A 16,633-nucleotide genomic window follows, 5' to 3' on the forward strand; every position below is an offset into this window, starting at 1 on the left:
TATTTGCTAAGCGCTTACTATGTGCAGAGCACTTTTTCAAGCGCTGGGGTAGATACAGGGTCATCAGGATGTCCCACCTGAGGCTCACAGTTAATCCCCATTTTACAGATGAGGTAACTGAGGCACAGAGAAGTTGTGACTTGCCCACAGTCACACAGCTGACAAGTGGCAGAGCTGGGATTCGAACCCTTGACCTCTGACTCCGAAGCCTAGGCTCTCTCCACGGAGCCACGCTGCATCTCTTGACCACGCTGCATCCCTTATAATAACTTCTTCGGTTTAATGAAAAATTGGCCAGGTCCTCTCTTTCAAGAACATTCCTTCTTTGGTTTTGTAGCTGAGGTTGGTTTTACATTAAAATGATATTTGTTAAGCGCTTACTCTACTCCAGGAACTGTACTAAGCACCGGAGTAGATACAAGGTAATCATGTTGGGCACAGTCCATGTCCAACACGGAGTTCACAGTCTTAATCCCTGTTGTAAAGAGGAGATAAGTGACAGACAGAGAAGTGAAGTGAAATGCCCAAGGTTCCACATCAGACAAGAGGTGGAGCTGGGATTAGGACCCAGGTCTTGTAATTCCAAGGCCCGTATTCTTTCCGCTAAACCATTCATTCATTCAATAGTATTTATTGAGCGCTTACTATGTGCAGAGCACTGTACTAAACGCTTGGCATGGACAAATCGGCAACAGATAGAGACGGTCCCTGCCCATTGCCGGGCAAACCACGCAGCCACGCTGCTTCGTTGCGGTTTGTTCTCTCTCCCCTTGCTTTTTTCTCCCTGCAATTCATTCTAGTGCCTGACCCGATTCGCTCGTTTCCACCCCGGGGCTTAGTGCGGTATCTGGGACGTGGTAAGCGCTTAACAAAAACCATGATTATCATTATTATTAATCAATATCAATCAATCAGTGATTATTGAGCATTTTAGGCCCAGAGAAGTAAAGTGACTTGCCTAAGGCCACACAGCAGAAAAATGGCGGAACTGGACTTAGAACCCAGGTCCTTTTGACTCCCAGGCCTGTACTCAATCCAGTGGGCCACGCTGCTTCTCTGGGCCATGTAGTATCTTAAAAGACTAGGCGTATTTAAAATAAACACAAAAAACTTTTATTTTTCTCCTATGTTGGTATTGGTTAAGCGCTTACGATGTGCAGAGCACCGTTCTAAGCGCTGGGGGAGGTACAGGGTCATCAGGTGGTCCCACGTGAGGCTCACAGTCGATCCCCATTTTACAGAGGAGGCAACCGAGGCATAGAGAAGTGAAGTGACTTGCCCACAGTCACCCAGCTGACAAGTGGCAGAGCTGGGATTCGAACCCATGACCTCTGACGGCCAAGCCCGGGCTCTTTCCACCGAGCTACGCTGCTTGGGCACACACATATACACCCTTGCTTCGGGAAGTGAATAAATGTATTTGGGCATAGCCTGCTTTGAACCATGTACCAGATTCTTACCATTCCTTCAAGAATCTTTTGTAAAAGTGCTTTGATGGGGCTAGGCTGCCTTCACCTTTGGCTATTTACAACTATCACACGCACTTGTGTAAACCAAAGGAGTATCAGGTTAAAAGAAAATCAGATCAATGGTTGGAAAAATCAAAACAGATGCTCATTAGATCTGTCTAAGACCGAATTAGTCAACCTTTCATATTTTGCGGGAATTGCTTTGAACATCTGCGGAACAAAGCAAATACATTTAATTTGCCCCAGCCTTCAGCTTGTGGGTCAAATGTGGCCTCTCAGATCTATTATATTTGTGTTACGAAGCTTAGGAAGAAAGTCCTGAAGAGAGAAATGTTAGAAACATTAATTTTCCACGTCCAAGGTAGTCACCCTTCTGAGGTTTCACTTGTAACGGGTGAGGAAAAAGCATCCAACCTGAAGTAAACATTGGGATCGCTGGTCATCCGTCTCACCTGTTTGAACCGCGTTTCACATCTGATTTCAGCAAATGGAACTGGGGAACGGGCAAAGTGGGCGGAATCAATGGAATTTCTTGAGCGCTTACTGTGTGCGGAGCATTGTACTAAGTGCTTGGGAGAGTAATAATAACGTTGGTATTTGTTAAGCGCTTACTATGTGCAGAGCACCGTTCTAAGCGCCGGGGGGGAGACACAGGGTCATCGGGTTGTCCCACGTGAGGCTCACAGTCTTCATCCCCATTTTCCAGATGAGGGAACTGAGGCCCAGAGAAGTGAAGTGACTCGCCCACAGTCACCCAGCTGACAAGTGGCCGAGCCGGGATTGGGACCCATGACCTCCGACCCCAAAGCCCGGGCTCTTTCCACTGCGCCCCGCTGCTTCTCGTGCTGCTTCTGCGCTACAGCAGAGTCGACAGATACGTACCCCGCCCAAAACAAGCTCGTCTACGGACATTGCAGACAAATGAAATAGTAGAATACAAGGATAAGTACATAAAAAAGAACGATGATACTCGTTAAGCGCTTAGTATGTATCAGGCACTGTTTTAAGCACTGGGGTAGATACAGGATCAGCAGGTTGGAGACAGTCCCCGTCCCACATAGGGCTCGGAGTGTTCATCCCCATTTTAAAGATGAGATAACTGAGGCCTAGCGAAGTGAAGCGATCTGCCCGAGGTGACACAGCGGACAAGATTAGAATAATAACAATGTTGGTCTCTGTTAAGCGCTTACTATGCGCAGGGCACCGTTCTCAGCGCTGGGGTAGCTACAGGGGAATCAGGTTGTCGCACGTGAGGCTCACGGTCTCAATCCCCATTTGACAGATGAGGCAACTGAGGCACAGAGAAGTAAGTGACTTGCCCACAGTCACACACCTGACAAGCGTCAGAGCCGGCATTCGAACCCACGCCCTCCGACTCCCAAGCCCATGCTCTTTCCACTGAGCCACGCTGCCTCTCTAATGACGTTATGATCATCAATCCATCATTGGTATATATCGAGCATTTTCCCTTGTGCAGAATGCTGTACTGAGCGCTTAGGAGGGAATGGTACAATAGAGTGGGTAGATCACGTCAGGACGTGATCCCCGCCTTCAGGTCGCTTACAGTCTGGTAGGGGAGACAGACATTAAAATCGGTTCCAGGGAGGAGAAAGGATAGAGTAGAAGGGCATAAGAACGAGGATGGTATCTGTTAAGCACTTACTATGTGCCAAGCACTGGGCTGGGGTGAGCCTCCAAGGGATTTAAGGGGTACAGGCTTAAGTGCCTCGATCTCCCCTGTTACAGAGCAAGGTCACCTTGGGCAGGGAGGGCATGAGTTCAAATCCCGGCTCTGCCACTTGTCAGCTGTGTGACTGTGGGCAAGTCACTTCACTTCTCTGGGCCTCATCTGTAAAATGGGGGTTAAGACCGTGAGCCCCCCGCGGGACCACCTGACTCCCCTGTGTAGTCTACCCCGGCGCTTAGAACAGTGCTCGGCACCTAGGAAGCGCTTAACAAATACCGACATTATGATTATCTGTTGCTCACTTTGTAGTTCCCCAGGTGCTGAGGGCACTCCGTTGTCTCGTTGTCTCTACCGCTTTACAGAAGCAGTTTGGCTCTGTGGAAAGAGCCCGGGCTTTGGAGTCCGAGGTCATGGGTTCGAATCCCCGCTCGGCCCCTTGTCAGCTGTGTGACTTCGGGCGAGTCACTTCACTTCTCTGGGCCTCGGTTCCCTCATCTGGAAAATGGGGATGAAGACCGTGAGCCCCACGTGGGACGACCCGATGACCCCGTGTCTACCCCAGCGCTTAGAACAGTGCTTGGCACGCAGTAAGCGCTTAACAAATACCAACATTATTATTACCAAGCGGTCGATCACTCAGTAGTATTTATTGGGTGCTTCCTGCGTGCAGACTGCTGTAATACCAACATTATTGGGTTTGCATCCCGGCTGGGGTCGCATCCCGGCTCTGCCACTTGTCAGCTGTGTGACCGTGGGCAAGTCACTTCACCTCTCTGGGCCTCAGTTCCCTCATCCGTAAAATGGTTATGAAGACTGTGAGCCCCACGTGGGACAACCTGATTCCCCTGGGTCTACCCCGGCGCTTAGAACAGTGCCGTGCACATAGTAAGCGCTTTACAAATCCTACCGTTATTATTATTATTATTATTACTGAGCGCTTGGGAGAGTGCACTTCAACAGAGTTGGTAGACAAGCTCCCTGCCCACAAGGAGTTTTCGGGGCGGCTCAAGAAATACCATTACTGCTAACATCAGTCAATTGATCAGTGGTATTCATTCATTCATTCAATCGGATTTATTAATAATAATAATAATAATAATAATAATGTTGGTATTTGTTAAGCGCTTACTATGTGCAGAGCACTGTTCTAAGCGCTGGGGTAGACACAGGGGAATCAGGTTGTCCCACGTGGGGCTCACAGTCTTCACCCCCATTTTCCAGACGGGGGAACCGAGGCCCGGAGAAGTGAAGTGAGTCGCCCACGGTCACACAGCTGACAAGCGGCAGAGCCGGGATTCGAACCCATGACCTCTGACTCCCAAGCCCGGGCTCTTTCCACTGAGCCACGCTGCTTCCATATAGATACAGGGTGATCAGGTTGTCCCCCGTGGGGCTCACAGTTTTAAACTCCATTTTCCAGATGAGGTAACTGAGGCACAGAGAAGTGAAGCGACTCGCCCACAGTCACACAGCTGACAAGGGGCGGAGCTGGGATTCGAACCCATGACCTCGGACTCCCCAGCGCATGCTCTTTCCACTGAGGCACGCTGCTTCTCTAATAATGACGGCATTTGTTAAGCGCTTACTGTGCGCAAAGCACCGTTCTAAGCACGGGGTGGGAGGGGATACGAGGTCATGGGGCCGTCCTACGTGGGCCTCACAGTCTTCGTCCCCATTTCACAGATGAGGTAACTGAGGCCCAGAGAAGCGACTTGCCCACGGTCACACAGCTGACAAGTGGCGGAGCCGGGTGAGCCACGCTGCTTCTCTATTGAGCGCTTACTGGGCGCAGGGCACCGTAGTAGACGCTCGGAAAGTACCATTCAGCAGTAGAGAGAGCCAAACCCTGCCCACAGCGGGTTTACGGTCTCGAAGGTGCGGGGAGAGGGGGAGGCCAGGTTGTGTGCAGAGCACTGTACTACGCGCTCGATACAACTTGTATCCACCTTAGCGTTTAGCACAGTGCCGGAATGTAGTAAGTGCTTAAGGGGATACCATCAGAGACCCCCCCCAGAAAGAGTTGGTAGACATCCTTCCTGCCCAGAAAGATCTTACAGCCTAGAGGCGGTGACAGACACTCATATAAGTTCCAGGTACGTGCATTAATTACGGCTACGCATCTGATTTTACCAATCAATTATATTCATTACATTCTTTATAATTATTACTAAAATTGCAACAAATACTGCGCACACAAACCTTCAGTCCGGGGCTCTGGATACACCAGGCGTCCAATACAGCAGTCTTCACACGGTCGACCCTCAGAACTTCCTTCTACTGCGTAATCTACTTTAGCGTCTGTCTCCCCGGCTAGGTTGTAAACCCCTTGAGGGGAGGGATGGGTGGGAATAATAATAATAATAATAACGTTGGTATTTGTTGAGCGCTTACTATGTGCAGAGCACTGTTCTAAGCGCTGGGGGAGATACGGGGGAATCAGGTGGCCCCACGTGAGACTCCCGGTTGATCCCCATTTTCCAGACGAGGGAACTGAGGCGCAGAGAAGTGAAGCGACTCGCCCACAGTCACGCAGCTGCCGGGTGGCCGAGCCGGGATTCGAACCCATGACCTCGGACCCCCAAGCCCGGCTCTTTCCACTGAGCCCCGCTGCTTCTCTACTCTCCCCAGTACTTGATCCGGAGTTCAGCACAAGATGTACACTCAGTGAATACGGTGGATTGATTGTTCAGTACAGCGCTTTGCAGGTATATGTGTTGGTATTTGTCAAGCGCTTACTCTGTGCAGAGCACTGTTCTAAGCGCTGGGGTAGGTACGGGGTCATCAGGTTGTCCCACGGAGGCTCACGGTTAATCTCCATTTTACAGACGAGGTCACCGAGGCCCGGAGAAGTGAAGTGACTTGCCCGCAGTCACACAGCTGACGGGCGGCAGAGCGGGGATTCGAACCCATGACCTCTGCCTCCCAAGCCCGGGCTCTTTCCACTGAGCTACGTAGTAGTGTCCTAGTGCGGTGTTCAGGTCAGTATGGTAACGCCTTAGGCGCTTCCGATGATGTCTTCGTCTCAGAGAGAGCTACTCTGGCTCCTAACCATCGAGACTGTACGTTCCTTCATTCATGCAATAGTATTTATTGAGCGCTTCCTATGTGCAGAGCAGCGTGCTGAGCGCTCGGAACGGACACGTCGGCAACAGATAGAGACGGCGCCCGCCGTCTGACGGGCTCGCGGTCCGATCGGGGGAGACGGGCGGACGAGAACGGTGGCGACGAATAGAGTCGAGGGGAATGTTCCTAGTGTCCAGGGAACGTGTCGACCTTCTCTACTATAGCATGCTCTCCGGAGCGTTTAGCGCAGTGCTCTCACACATTACCACTGATCGTGTGACCTGGCGGAAAGAGCGCGGGCTTAGGAATCAGAAGCCCCGGATGAGAAGCGGCGCGGCTCAGTGGAAAGAGCCCGGCCTTGGGAGTCAGAGATCACGGGTTCTAATCCCGGCTCGGCCGCCGGTCAGCCGTGTGACCTTGGGCAAGTCGCTTCACTTCTCTGTGCCTCAGTTACCTCGTCTGTCAAGTGGGGATTGAAACTGTGAGCCCCACGTGGGACAAACCGATCTCCTTGTGTCCCTCGGCGCTTAGAACGGCGCTTCGCACGTAGTAAGCGCTTGACGGATGCCACCATTTATTTATTTATTTTATGTTAAACCCAGCATTACCGCTTGCCTATCGCGTGACCCCGGACAAGTCCTTTCACTTTGCGGCGCTTCATTTTCCTCCTCTGTAATTCGGAATCCGTTTTCCCTCCCTTTCGAACGGTGAGCCGGATGCGGGACAGAGGCCGTCTCCAACCTGATTTGCTCGTCTCCACCCCAACGTTTAGTACAGCGCCCGGCCCATAGTAAGGTCTTCACGAACGCCACGATTATCGTGATTATCGTCATCGTCGTAGGGGCTTTGCTCTTACTGAGGTTTTAACAATCTTGTCGCTTGTATGACGAAGCAGCACGGGGTAGTGGATAGGGCACGGGCCTGGGAGTCAGAAGGTCATGAGTTCTAATCCCGCCTCCATGGCTCGTCTGCTGTGTGACTCTGGGCAGGTCTCTTCCCTTCTCTGGGCCTCAGTTCCCTCATCTGTAAAAAATGGGGATAAAGAGAGCGAGCCCAGTGTGGGCCAGAGACTGCGTCCAACTTGTTAACTTGGATCTACCCCAGTGCTTGGCACATAGGAAGTGGGAAGCAGCGTGGCTCGGTGGCAAGAGCCCGGGGTTGGGAGTCAGAGGTCACGGGTTCGAATCCCGGCCCTGCCGCTTGGCAGCTGTGTGACCTTGGGCAAGTCACTTCACTTCTCTGGGCCTCGGTTCCCTCATCTGTCCAACGGGGATGAAGACCGTGAGCCCCACGTGGGACGACCCGATGACCCTGCATCCCCCCCAGCGCTTAGAACAGTGCTCTGCACATAGCAAGCGCTTAACAAATGCCAACATTATTATTTAACGAGCACCAAACCTTTTCTTCTTCTTCTCATTGCGACAGCTCACAATTCCTCGTTCGTGGGAAGGGAATTCAGTCGGTTACTGTTGTCTTTGAAAAAGGCAAAGTGGGCTCAGTGTTCCCTGATTAATCTCCGAAGACTATCCTCCTAGCCCGGGGGAGGGAAGGTACGCCTTCGTCCTTGGCACGCAAATGCCACCCGGTGATCTGAACGTTCTGTTTCTCTTCTAAAAGCCGAAGTTGGCTCGGTCGGCCCAGCCCTCCTGCCTCCCCGAATCCGTGCTGCGTCGTCTTCGTTCTCCCCGGGCTCCCTCTGATCTCCGTGTGCCCTCGAGGAACAAGCCGAGCAGCTGCCCCGCCCCGCTCCCTGGCACTGCCCTCCCTCCGCCTCTATCTCCGGCCTCCTGGCCACGATGGCGAGGCGTCTTCTTCTGGCCTGTCCGCTTGACCCAAAATCATCCCGGGAGCAGAAAGGGTTCGGAAGCGGCCCGCTCGCCGGGGTCACGGGAGAAGCAGCGTGGCTCGGTGGAAGGAGCCCGGGCTCGGGAGTCAGGGGTCATGGGCTCTGCCACTCGGCAGCTGCGCGACTGTGGGCGAGTCACTTCACTTCTCTGGGCCTCGGTTCCCTCGTCTGTAAAATGGGGATGAAGACCGTGAGCCCCACGTGGGACGACCTGATTCCCCTGTGTCTCCCCCAGCGCTTAGAACGGTGCTCCGCACATAGTAAGCGCTTAACAAATAGCAACATTATTATGAGTGCAGCGTGGCTCAGTGGAAAGAGCCTGGGCTTCGGAGTCAGAGGTCATGGCACTGCCACTTGGCAGCTGTGGGACTGTGGGCAAGTCACTTCACTTCTCGGTGCCTCAGTTCCCTCATCTGTAAAATGGGGATTAACTGTGAGCCTCACGGGGGACGACCTGATGACCCTGCATCTACCCCAGCGCTTAGAACAGTGCTCGGCACATAGTAAGCGCTTACCAAATACAAACGAGTGGAATGGTCATTCGGCAGGCAGCTGCGGGGTACGTGTCTGTTACTGTTGTACTGTACTCTCTCAAGCAGTTAATACGGTGCTCTGCGTAGAGTAATAATGATAATACTAATGTTGGTATTTGCTAAGCGCTTCCTATGTGCAGAGCACTGTTCTAAGCGCTGGGGTAGACAGCTAAATTCGATCAGATGACACAGGGAATGGGCGGGAATTGGACTGTATCCCTTCCGTGTGTCACGGGTTACATAAGAGGTGGTGTTTCAGGAGTCGAGGGGCTCTTTCTCCCTCTTTCTCTTTCCCTCGCTCCTCCAAGTGATCTGATTCCAGCTCGGCTTCCCGACCGGTAGCGGATCGATCCTCCCCGGGGTTTCTGGCACGACCAGAGGAAAAGGCCTCCGGTTTGGGGGGGTCTCGTGACCTGGCGGGGAACGGGGGACGGACTTCGAGCCTTTCGGGAGAAGGTCGTCGGTTTAAATGTGGCACCGTGGGGAGCGGATAGATGTCACCGTCACACAGGGCTGACTGGGCGACCTTATGAAGTGGGTGGATTATTCTGTAGACGCGCTCCTAGGGGGATGAGGAAGCCCGTCATAAGACACGGTGAATGAATAATGCTGGCTGAGACTTCTTTTACGGTAGAAACGGGGTCAGCCTGGCCTAGTGGGTAAAGCGGGGACTTAATATTAATGTCTGTCTCCCCCTCTGGACCGTGGGTTCATTGTGAGCAAGAAATTGTCTACTGTTACGCTCTACCCGTGGCTCAGTGGAAAGAGCCCGGGCTTGGGAGTCAGAGGTCACGGGTTTGAATCCCGGCTCTGCCCCTTGTCAGCTGTGTGACTCTGGGCAAGTCACTTCACTTCTCTGGGCCTCAGTTCCCTCATCTGTAAAATGGGGATGAAGACCGTGAGCCTCACGTGGGACAACCCGATGACGCTGTATCTCCCCCAGCGCTTAGAACGGTGCCCGGCACATAGTAAGCGCTTAACAAATACCAACATTATTATTATTATTAGGTCATGGGCTTGACTCCTGGCTCAGCCACCTGTCAGCTGTGTGACTGTGGGCAAGTCACTTCACTTCTCTGTGCCTCAGTTACCTCAACTGTAAAAAGGGGGTGAAGACTGTGAGCCTCACGTGGGACAACCTGATTACCCTGGATCCACCCCAAGCGCTTAGAACGGTGCTCGGCACATAGTAAGCGCTTAACAAATACCAACATTATTATTATCGCCAAGCAATTAGTACAGTGCTTTGCACACATTAAGTGCTCAATAAATACAATTAAGAATTGTAAAGAATGAATGAACAAGGAAAAGAGGCCCTGGGTTCTAATTCCCAGCTCCATCACTTGTCTGCTGTATCCTCTAAACTGTAAGCTTGCTGTGGGGAGGGAATATGTGTCTATTACTGTTAAACTGTACTTTTTCAAGCACTTAATACAGTGCTCTGCATACAGTAGGGGCTCAAGAAATACGATTGAATGAATGAACGAATGAATGAATGGAACCTTGGGCAAGTCACTTTGCTCTGAAGCGATCTGCCGAAGATTGTAAGCTTGTTGTGGGCGGGGAACGTGCCGGTTACAGTGTTCTGTTGGATGCTCCCAACGCTTAGTACAGTGCTCTGCACACGGGAAGCCTTCGATAAACATAATCATCTGATTGATTGTGCCTCCGTTACCGCATCTGTAAAATGGGGTGAGCCCCGAGTGGGACCCGGACTGCGTCCGACCCGATTAGCTTGTGTCTACCCCCTGCCCTTAGTACAGTGCCTGGCACCTAGTAAGTGCTTAACGACTGTCATCAAAAAGACATAGTAAGTACTTAACAAATCCATAAAAAAAGTAAAGATCGAATGAGAGCTATTAGTGACTTTTAGAGCGATGCCGTAAGATAAGTTGGAGTTGAAATAGACTGAACTGTTCTGTATAGTCGCCCTTAAAAAACGCTCCCGCAGAATCTGTGTGGTTTTTACATTGCGGATTACCTCCTTCTATTGGAAACACGGTTTCACCTTGAGTTTCCTGACACTGTCCTCTCCCGGTTCTCCTCCTACAGAGAAACAAAGTGAGAGTAGAAAGCAGTTAGGGAAGCTCCTCGTGGGCATGGATTGTGTCTAGTAAAATGGGGATTAACTGTGAGCCTCACGTGGGACGAGCGGATTACCCTGTATCTACCCCAGCGCTTAGAACAGTGCTCTGCACATAGTAAGCGCTTAACAAATACCAACATTATTATGATTTAATAATAATACTGATCATGTTGGTATTGATGAAGCACTTACTCTGTGCCAAGCGCTGGGGGGGGGGGGCGATACAAGGTGATCAGATTGTCCCACATGGGGCTCACAGTCTTAATCCCCATTTTCCAGATGAGGGAACTGAGGCTCAGAGGAGTGAAGTAACTTGCCCGAGGTCACACGGCTGACAAGTGGTGGAGCCGGGATTAGAACCCACGACCTCTGACTCCTAAACCCATGCTCTTTCCACTGAGCCACTTATGTATTGTAATGCTCCTAAGCAGTTAGTACAGTGCTCTGCCCTCAGTAAATGGTCGATAAATACCATTGACTCGGGACTGCAAGCTCGTTTGTGGGCCGGTAATTTATTGCTATATTGGATTCTCCCAAGCGCTTAGTACAGTGCTCTGCACACAGTAAGTGCTCAATAAATACAGTTGACCGATTGAACATACTAAATATTATCTCCTGTTTTTCCAACACTTCAGGAGCCCTTATCCCTGGCCAACCACAGGACATTTCGGATGATTGGAATTTATAGTTTGCCAATGCCGAGCTGATTTACCGGTTGCTTTCCCTCAGGGGAAGGCTTGGGAGATTCTTGGTTTGCTCAGCACTTCCAGGTTTACCAGTTCATCACGAAGCTTTGGTGAAGACCCGTGAGGATAAATCAATCAATCAATCAATCAGTGGTACTTACTGAGTGCTTATTAATAATAATGATAATAATAATAATAGTGATGGTGTTTGTTAAGTGCTTACTATGTGTCAGGCACTGAACTAAGCTTTGGAGTGATTACAAAAGCAGCGTGGCTCAGTGGAAAGAGCCCGGGCTTGGGAGTCAGAGGTCATGGGTTCTAACCCCGGCTCCGCCGCTTGTCTGCTGTGTGACTTTGGGCGAGCCACTCAACTTCTCTAGGCCTCAGTTACTTCATCTGTATAACGGGGATTAAGACTGTGAGCCCCACGTGGGACAAGCTGATCACCTTCTATCCCCCCAGCGCTTAGAACAGTGCTTTGCACATAGTAAGCGCTTAACAAATACCATCATCATCATCATTATTATTATTCTTACAAGCAAACGGGATTGGACCCACTTCCGGTCATTCATTCATTCATTCCATCGTATTTATTGAGTGCTTACTGTGTGCAGAGCACTGTACTAAGCGCTTTGAGTGGACAATTCTGCAACAGATAGAGACAGTTCCTACCCAACAATGAGCTCACTGTCTAGAAGCGGTGAGACAGACAACAATACAAAACAAGTAGACAGGCATCAATGGCATCAAAATAAGTAGAATTATAGATATATACACATCATTCATAAAATAAATAGAATAATAAATACATACATATACACACAAATGCTGTGGGGGTCTCACCCGGGACTCCCAATCTCAATCCCCAATTTACAGATGAGGTAAGTGGGGCACAGAGAAGTGAAGTGACTTGCCCCAGATCACACAGCTGACAAGTGGTGGAGCTGGGATTAGAACCCACGACCTTCTGACTTCCAGGCCCGTGCTCTATCCACTGCTTCTCTCCACTGTGTGCAGAGCACTGGGAGAATATAATGCAACAGAGTTGGTAGACACGTTCCCTGACCACGTGGAGCTTACGGTCTAGGGGGGAATCGTCAGAAAGCTTTACTATTCTTCTTTTCTTTTCCTGGCTTTTTTTTTAAACACATCCTATGTGCCAGGCGCTATTCTAAGCGTTGGGGTACATACAAGATAATGAGGTTCATTCTTTCATTCAATCATATTTAGTACATACAAGATAATCAGGTTCATTCTTTCATTCAATCATATTTATTGAGCCCTCACTGTGTGCAGAGCGCCGTACTGAGCGCTTGGGATGTACAGTTCGGCAACAGATAGAGACAATCCCTGCCCAACGATGGGCTTCACTGTCTAAAAGTGGGAGGCAGCAAAACAAGTAGACAGCCATCAGTACCATCAAAATAGATAAATGCAGCGTGGCTCAGTGGAAAGAGCGTGGGCTTGGGAGTCAGAGAGGTCATGGGTTCGAATCCCGGCTCTGCCACTCGTCAGCTGTGTGACTCTGGGCAAGTCACTTAACTTCTCGGTGCCTCAGTTACCTCATCTGTAAAAGGGGGATTAACTGCGAGCCTCATGTGGGACAACCCGATGACCCTGTATCTACCCCAGGGCTTAGAACAGTGCTCTGCACTTAGTAAGCGCTTAACAAATACCAACATCATTATTATTATAAATGGGATCATAGATATACGCGCATCATCAATAAAAGAAATAGAATAATAGATAATATACATGAACACAGTCCTCCCAAGGCCTCACATTCTCAATCCCCGTTTTACAGATGAGGTAACAGAGGCACAAAGAAGTGAAGCAACTTGCCCAAGGTCACTCGGCAGACAAGCGACAGAGCTGGGATTAAAACCCAAGTCTTTCTGATTCCTGGCTCAGTGCACTATATCCCTAGGACACGCTGCTTCTCGACATAGAACAGGATGTATCAGAAAACAGAACATTCTGGTAAGGGAAAATGATGAAAGATTCCCAGGTTATAAGATTTTTGTCATCCTTCTAGCCCAAGACACCCAACTGAGATGTTCTCAAGAATTCAAAGGACACATTTTCCCCCTTTTTCTTCATCTGCAGACACAAAGCTGGTCTCCGGTTTGAAAAGTAAGCATGCTTTGATTTTCCTGCTGGGAGGAAAAATAAGTGACCCGCAGTGGTTCAGAGGTCGAAAGGTGAATTCCTAAAAATTTCCTCAAGAGTTCTTAAGGGCTTTGTTGTCCCTGAGGAGGAAATCATCATGAAGCTGACTTAGTGCAACGAGAAATTGAGGGATCATTAGCGTGGATAGAGCACAGGCCTGGGAGTCAGAAGGTCATAGGTTCCAATACCCGCTTTGCCACATGTCTGCTGTGTGACCTTGGGTGAGTCATTTCACTTCTCTGGGCCTCACTTACCTCATCTGTAAAATGGGGATTAAGAAGGTGAGCCCTACATGGGACAGGGACTGCGTCCAACCTGCCTAACCTGTATTAACTTGTATCTACCCCAGCGCTTAATACAGTGCTTGGCACATAGTAAGCACTGAACAAGTACCATAATAATAATAATAACCAAACACATTCTCGCCAGGTGACTCTTGGTTTGAAGTGCTGGACAGAAGACTCGAATGCTAGATACATGTGTTCTCATGCCTCAGAGAAAAAGGCTTGAAATCACCAAGAAGTAAATCTTTTTCTCTGCTCTACCTTTTCAACCGTTCCAGTTGTGGGAACCACTCAAAAAAGTGCACGTAACCCCTGCTCTGCTCCTGTCGGTCAGTCAGTCGTATTTATTGAGCGCTTACCGTGGGCAGAGAAGGAAGCCAAAACTCCTCGCACTCAGTGTTCCCTGACTCAATTACTGAGAAACGTTCAGCCTCAGAATCCACTTTCCTTAAAACGGGCAGCCACTTTCAGTCTGAAGGTAGGAGATGGTACTTTATTCATTCAAATGAACTCTTTTTTGGTATTTGTTAAGTGCTTACTATGTGCCAGACACTGTACTGAGCACTGGGGTCGATGCGAAGTAATTAGGTTGGACATAGTCCTGTCCAACACGGGGCTCATAGCCTTAATCCCCATTTTACAGATGCGGCAACTGAGGCACAGAGAAGTGAAGCGACCCATCCCGTCACACAGCAGATGAGCGGCAGAACCAGGATTAGAACCCAGGTCTTGTGACTTCCAGACCTGTGCTCTATCCATTAGGCCATGCCGCTTCTCATGGCCACGTGCTCCTCTGGCATCATGGAAAGAAATAGACATTGCTGGTTCAATAATAGTAATAATAGTACAGATATCTGTTAAGCACTTTATGCAAGTGTCTTGAAGATACTGAGACCCATCACAGTGTTGTACTGTACTTTCCCAAGCCCTCAGTACAGTGTTCTGCACACCGTAAGTGCTCCATAAATGCGAACGAATGATTTCCCTGTCCCACAAACAGTCTAAATAGGAGGGAGAACAGGCGTGGAATTCCCACTTTACAGATGAGGAAAGTGAGGCCCAGAGAAGTAAAGTGACCTGCCTAAGGTCACATGGCAGACAAGTGGCCAAGCTGGAGTTAGAGCCCAGGTCCTCCGACTGTCGGGCCAGGGCTTTTGTCGTTCCAGGCCAGAGGTGGGATGTGGGCTAGAGTTCGGGGGTGAGATAGTAAAGACTGAGGGACGGTGAGAAGGTCGGCATTAGAAGAACGAAGTGTGCGGGCTGGGTTGTGGGAGGAGGGTGATGAGGTGAAGTAGGAGGGGGGGGGGGGGGGCGAGGTGATTGACTGCCTTAAAGCCAAAGTAGAGGAGTTTTTATCTGATGTCGAGGTGGAATGGCAACCACTGGAGTTTCTTGGGGAACGGCGAAGCATGGACTGAACGTTTTTGAAGAAAAATGATCCGGGCCGAGGAGTGTAGTATGGACTCCATCCCCTCGCCCCTTCCTATCTCTCCTCCCTTCTCTCTTTCTACCACCCACCCCGCACGCTCCGCTCCTCCGCCGCCCACCTCCTCGCCGTCCCCCCGTCTCGCCCATCCCGCCGTCGACCCCCGGGCCGCGTCCTCCCACGGTCCCGGCACGCCCTCCCTCCTCACCTCCGCCAAACTCATTCTCTTGCCCTCTTCAAAACCCTACTGAGAGCTCACCTCCTCCAGGAGGCCTTCCCACACTGAGCTTCCCTTTTTTCCTCTGCTCCCTCTGCTGCCCCTCTAACCCCCCCTTCACCTCCCCTCAGCTAAGCCCCCTTTTCCCCCCCTTTCCCTCTGCTCCTCCCCCCTCCCTTCCCCTCCCCTCAGCACTGTGCTCGTCCGCTCGATTGTATCTATTTTTTTATTACCCTATTTATTTTGTTAATGAGATGTACATCCCCTCGATTCTATTTATTGCTACTGTTTTTGTCCGTCTCCCCCGATTAGACCGTAAGCCCGTCAATGGGCAGGGACTGTCTCTGTTGCCGATTTGTCCATTCCGAGCGCTTGGTACAGTGCTCTGCACATAGTGAGCACTCGCTAAATACTATTGAATGAATTGAATGAATGACTGGAGTGGGGAGAGACAGGAGGCTGGGAGGTCAGCAAGGAGGCTGATGCAGTAATCAAGGCGGGTTAGGATAAGTGCTTGCTACTGAGAGCTCACCTCCTCCAGGAGGCCTTCCCAGACCGAGCCCCCCTTTCCCTCTGCTCCTCCTCCCCTCCCCATTCCCCCAACTCCCTCCCTCTGCTCTTCCTCCTCCCCCTCCCCACAGCACTTGTGCATATCTGTATATATTATTTATTACTCTATTTTATTAATGATGTGTACATATCTATGATTCTATTTATCTTGGTGGCATTGATGCCTGACCACCTGTTTTGTTTCTTTGTCTGTCTCCCCCCTTTAGGCCGTGAGCCCGTTGTGGGGCAGGGATTGTCTCTATCTGTTGCCAAATTGTACAGTCCAAGCGCTTAGTCCAGTGCTCTGCACACAGTAAGCGCTCAAGAAATACTATTGAATGAATGAATCGTGGTAGCGGATTTTAGCGATGCGCAGCAGTAAACGTCCCCTGCCCACGACGAGCTTACAGTCTGGAAGTCCGGTGAAACTGTGTTGAAGTGAGCATAGAGAAGCAGCGTGGCTCAGTGGAAACAGCCTGGGCTTGGGAATCAGAGGCCGTGGGTTCGAATCCCGCCTCTGCCGCTTGGCAGCTGTGTGACTGTGGGCGAGTCGCTTAACTGCTCCGTGCCTCCGTTCCCTCATCTGTAAAATGGGGATGAAGACTGTGAGCCTCCCGT

Source organism: Ornithorhynchus anatinus, chromosome 2 (assembly GCF_004115215.2).
Source record: "Ornithorhynchus anatinus isolate Pmale09 chromosome 2, mOrnAna1.pri.v4, whole genome shotgun sequence".
Classification (NCBI taxonomy): domain Eukaryota; kingdom Metazoa; phylum Chordata; class Mammalia; order Monotremata; family Ornithorhynchidae; genus Ornithorhynchus; species Ornithorhynchus anatinus.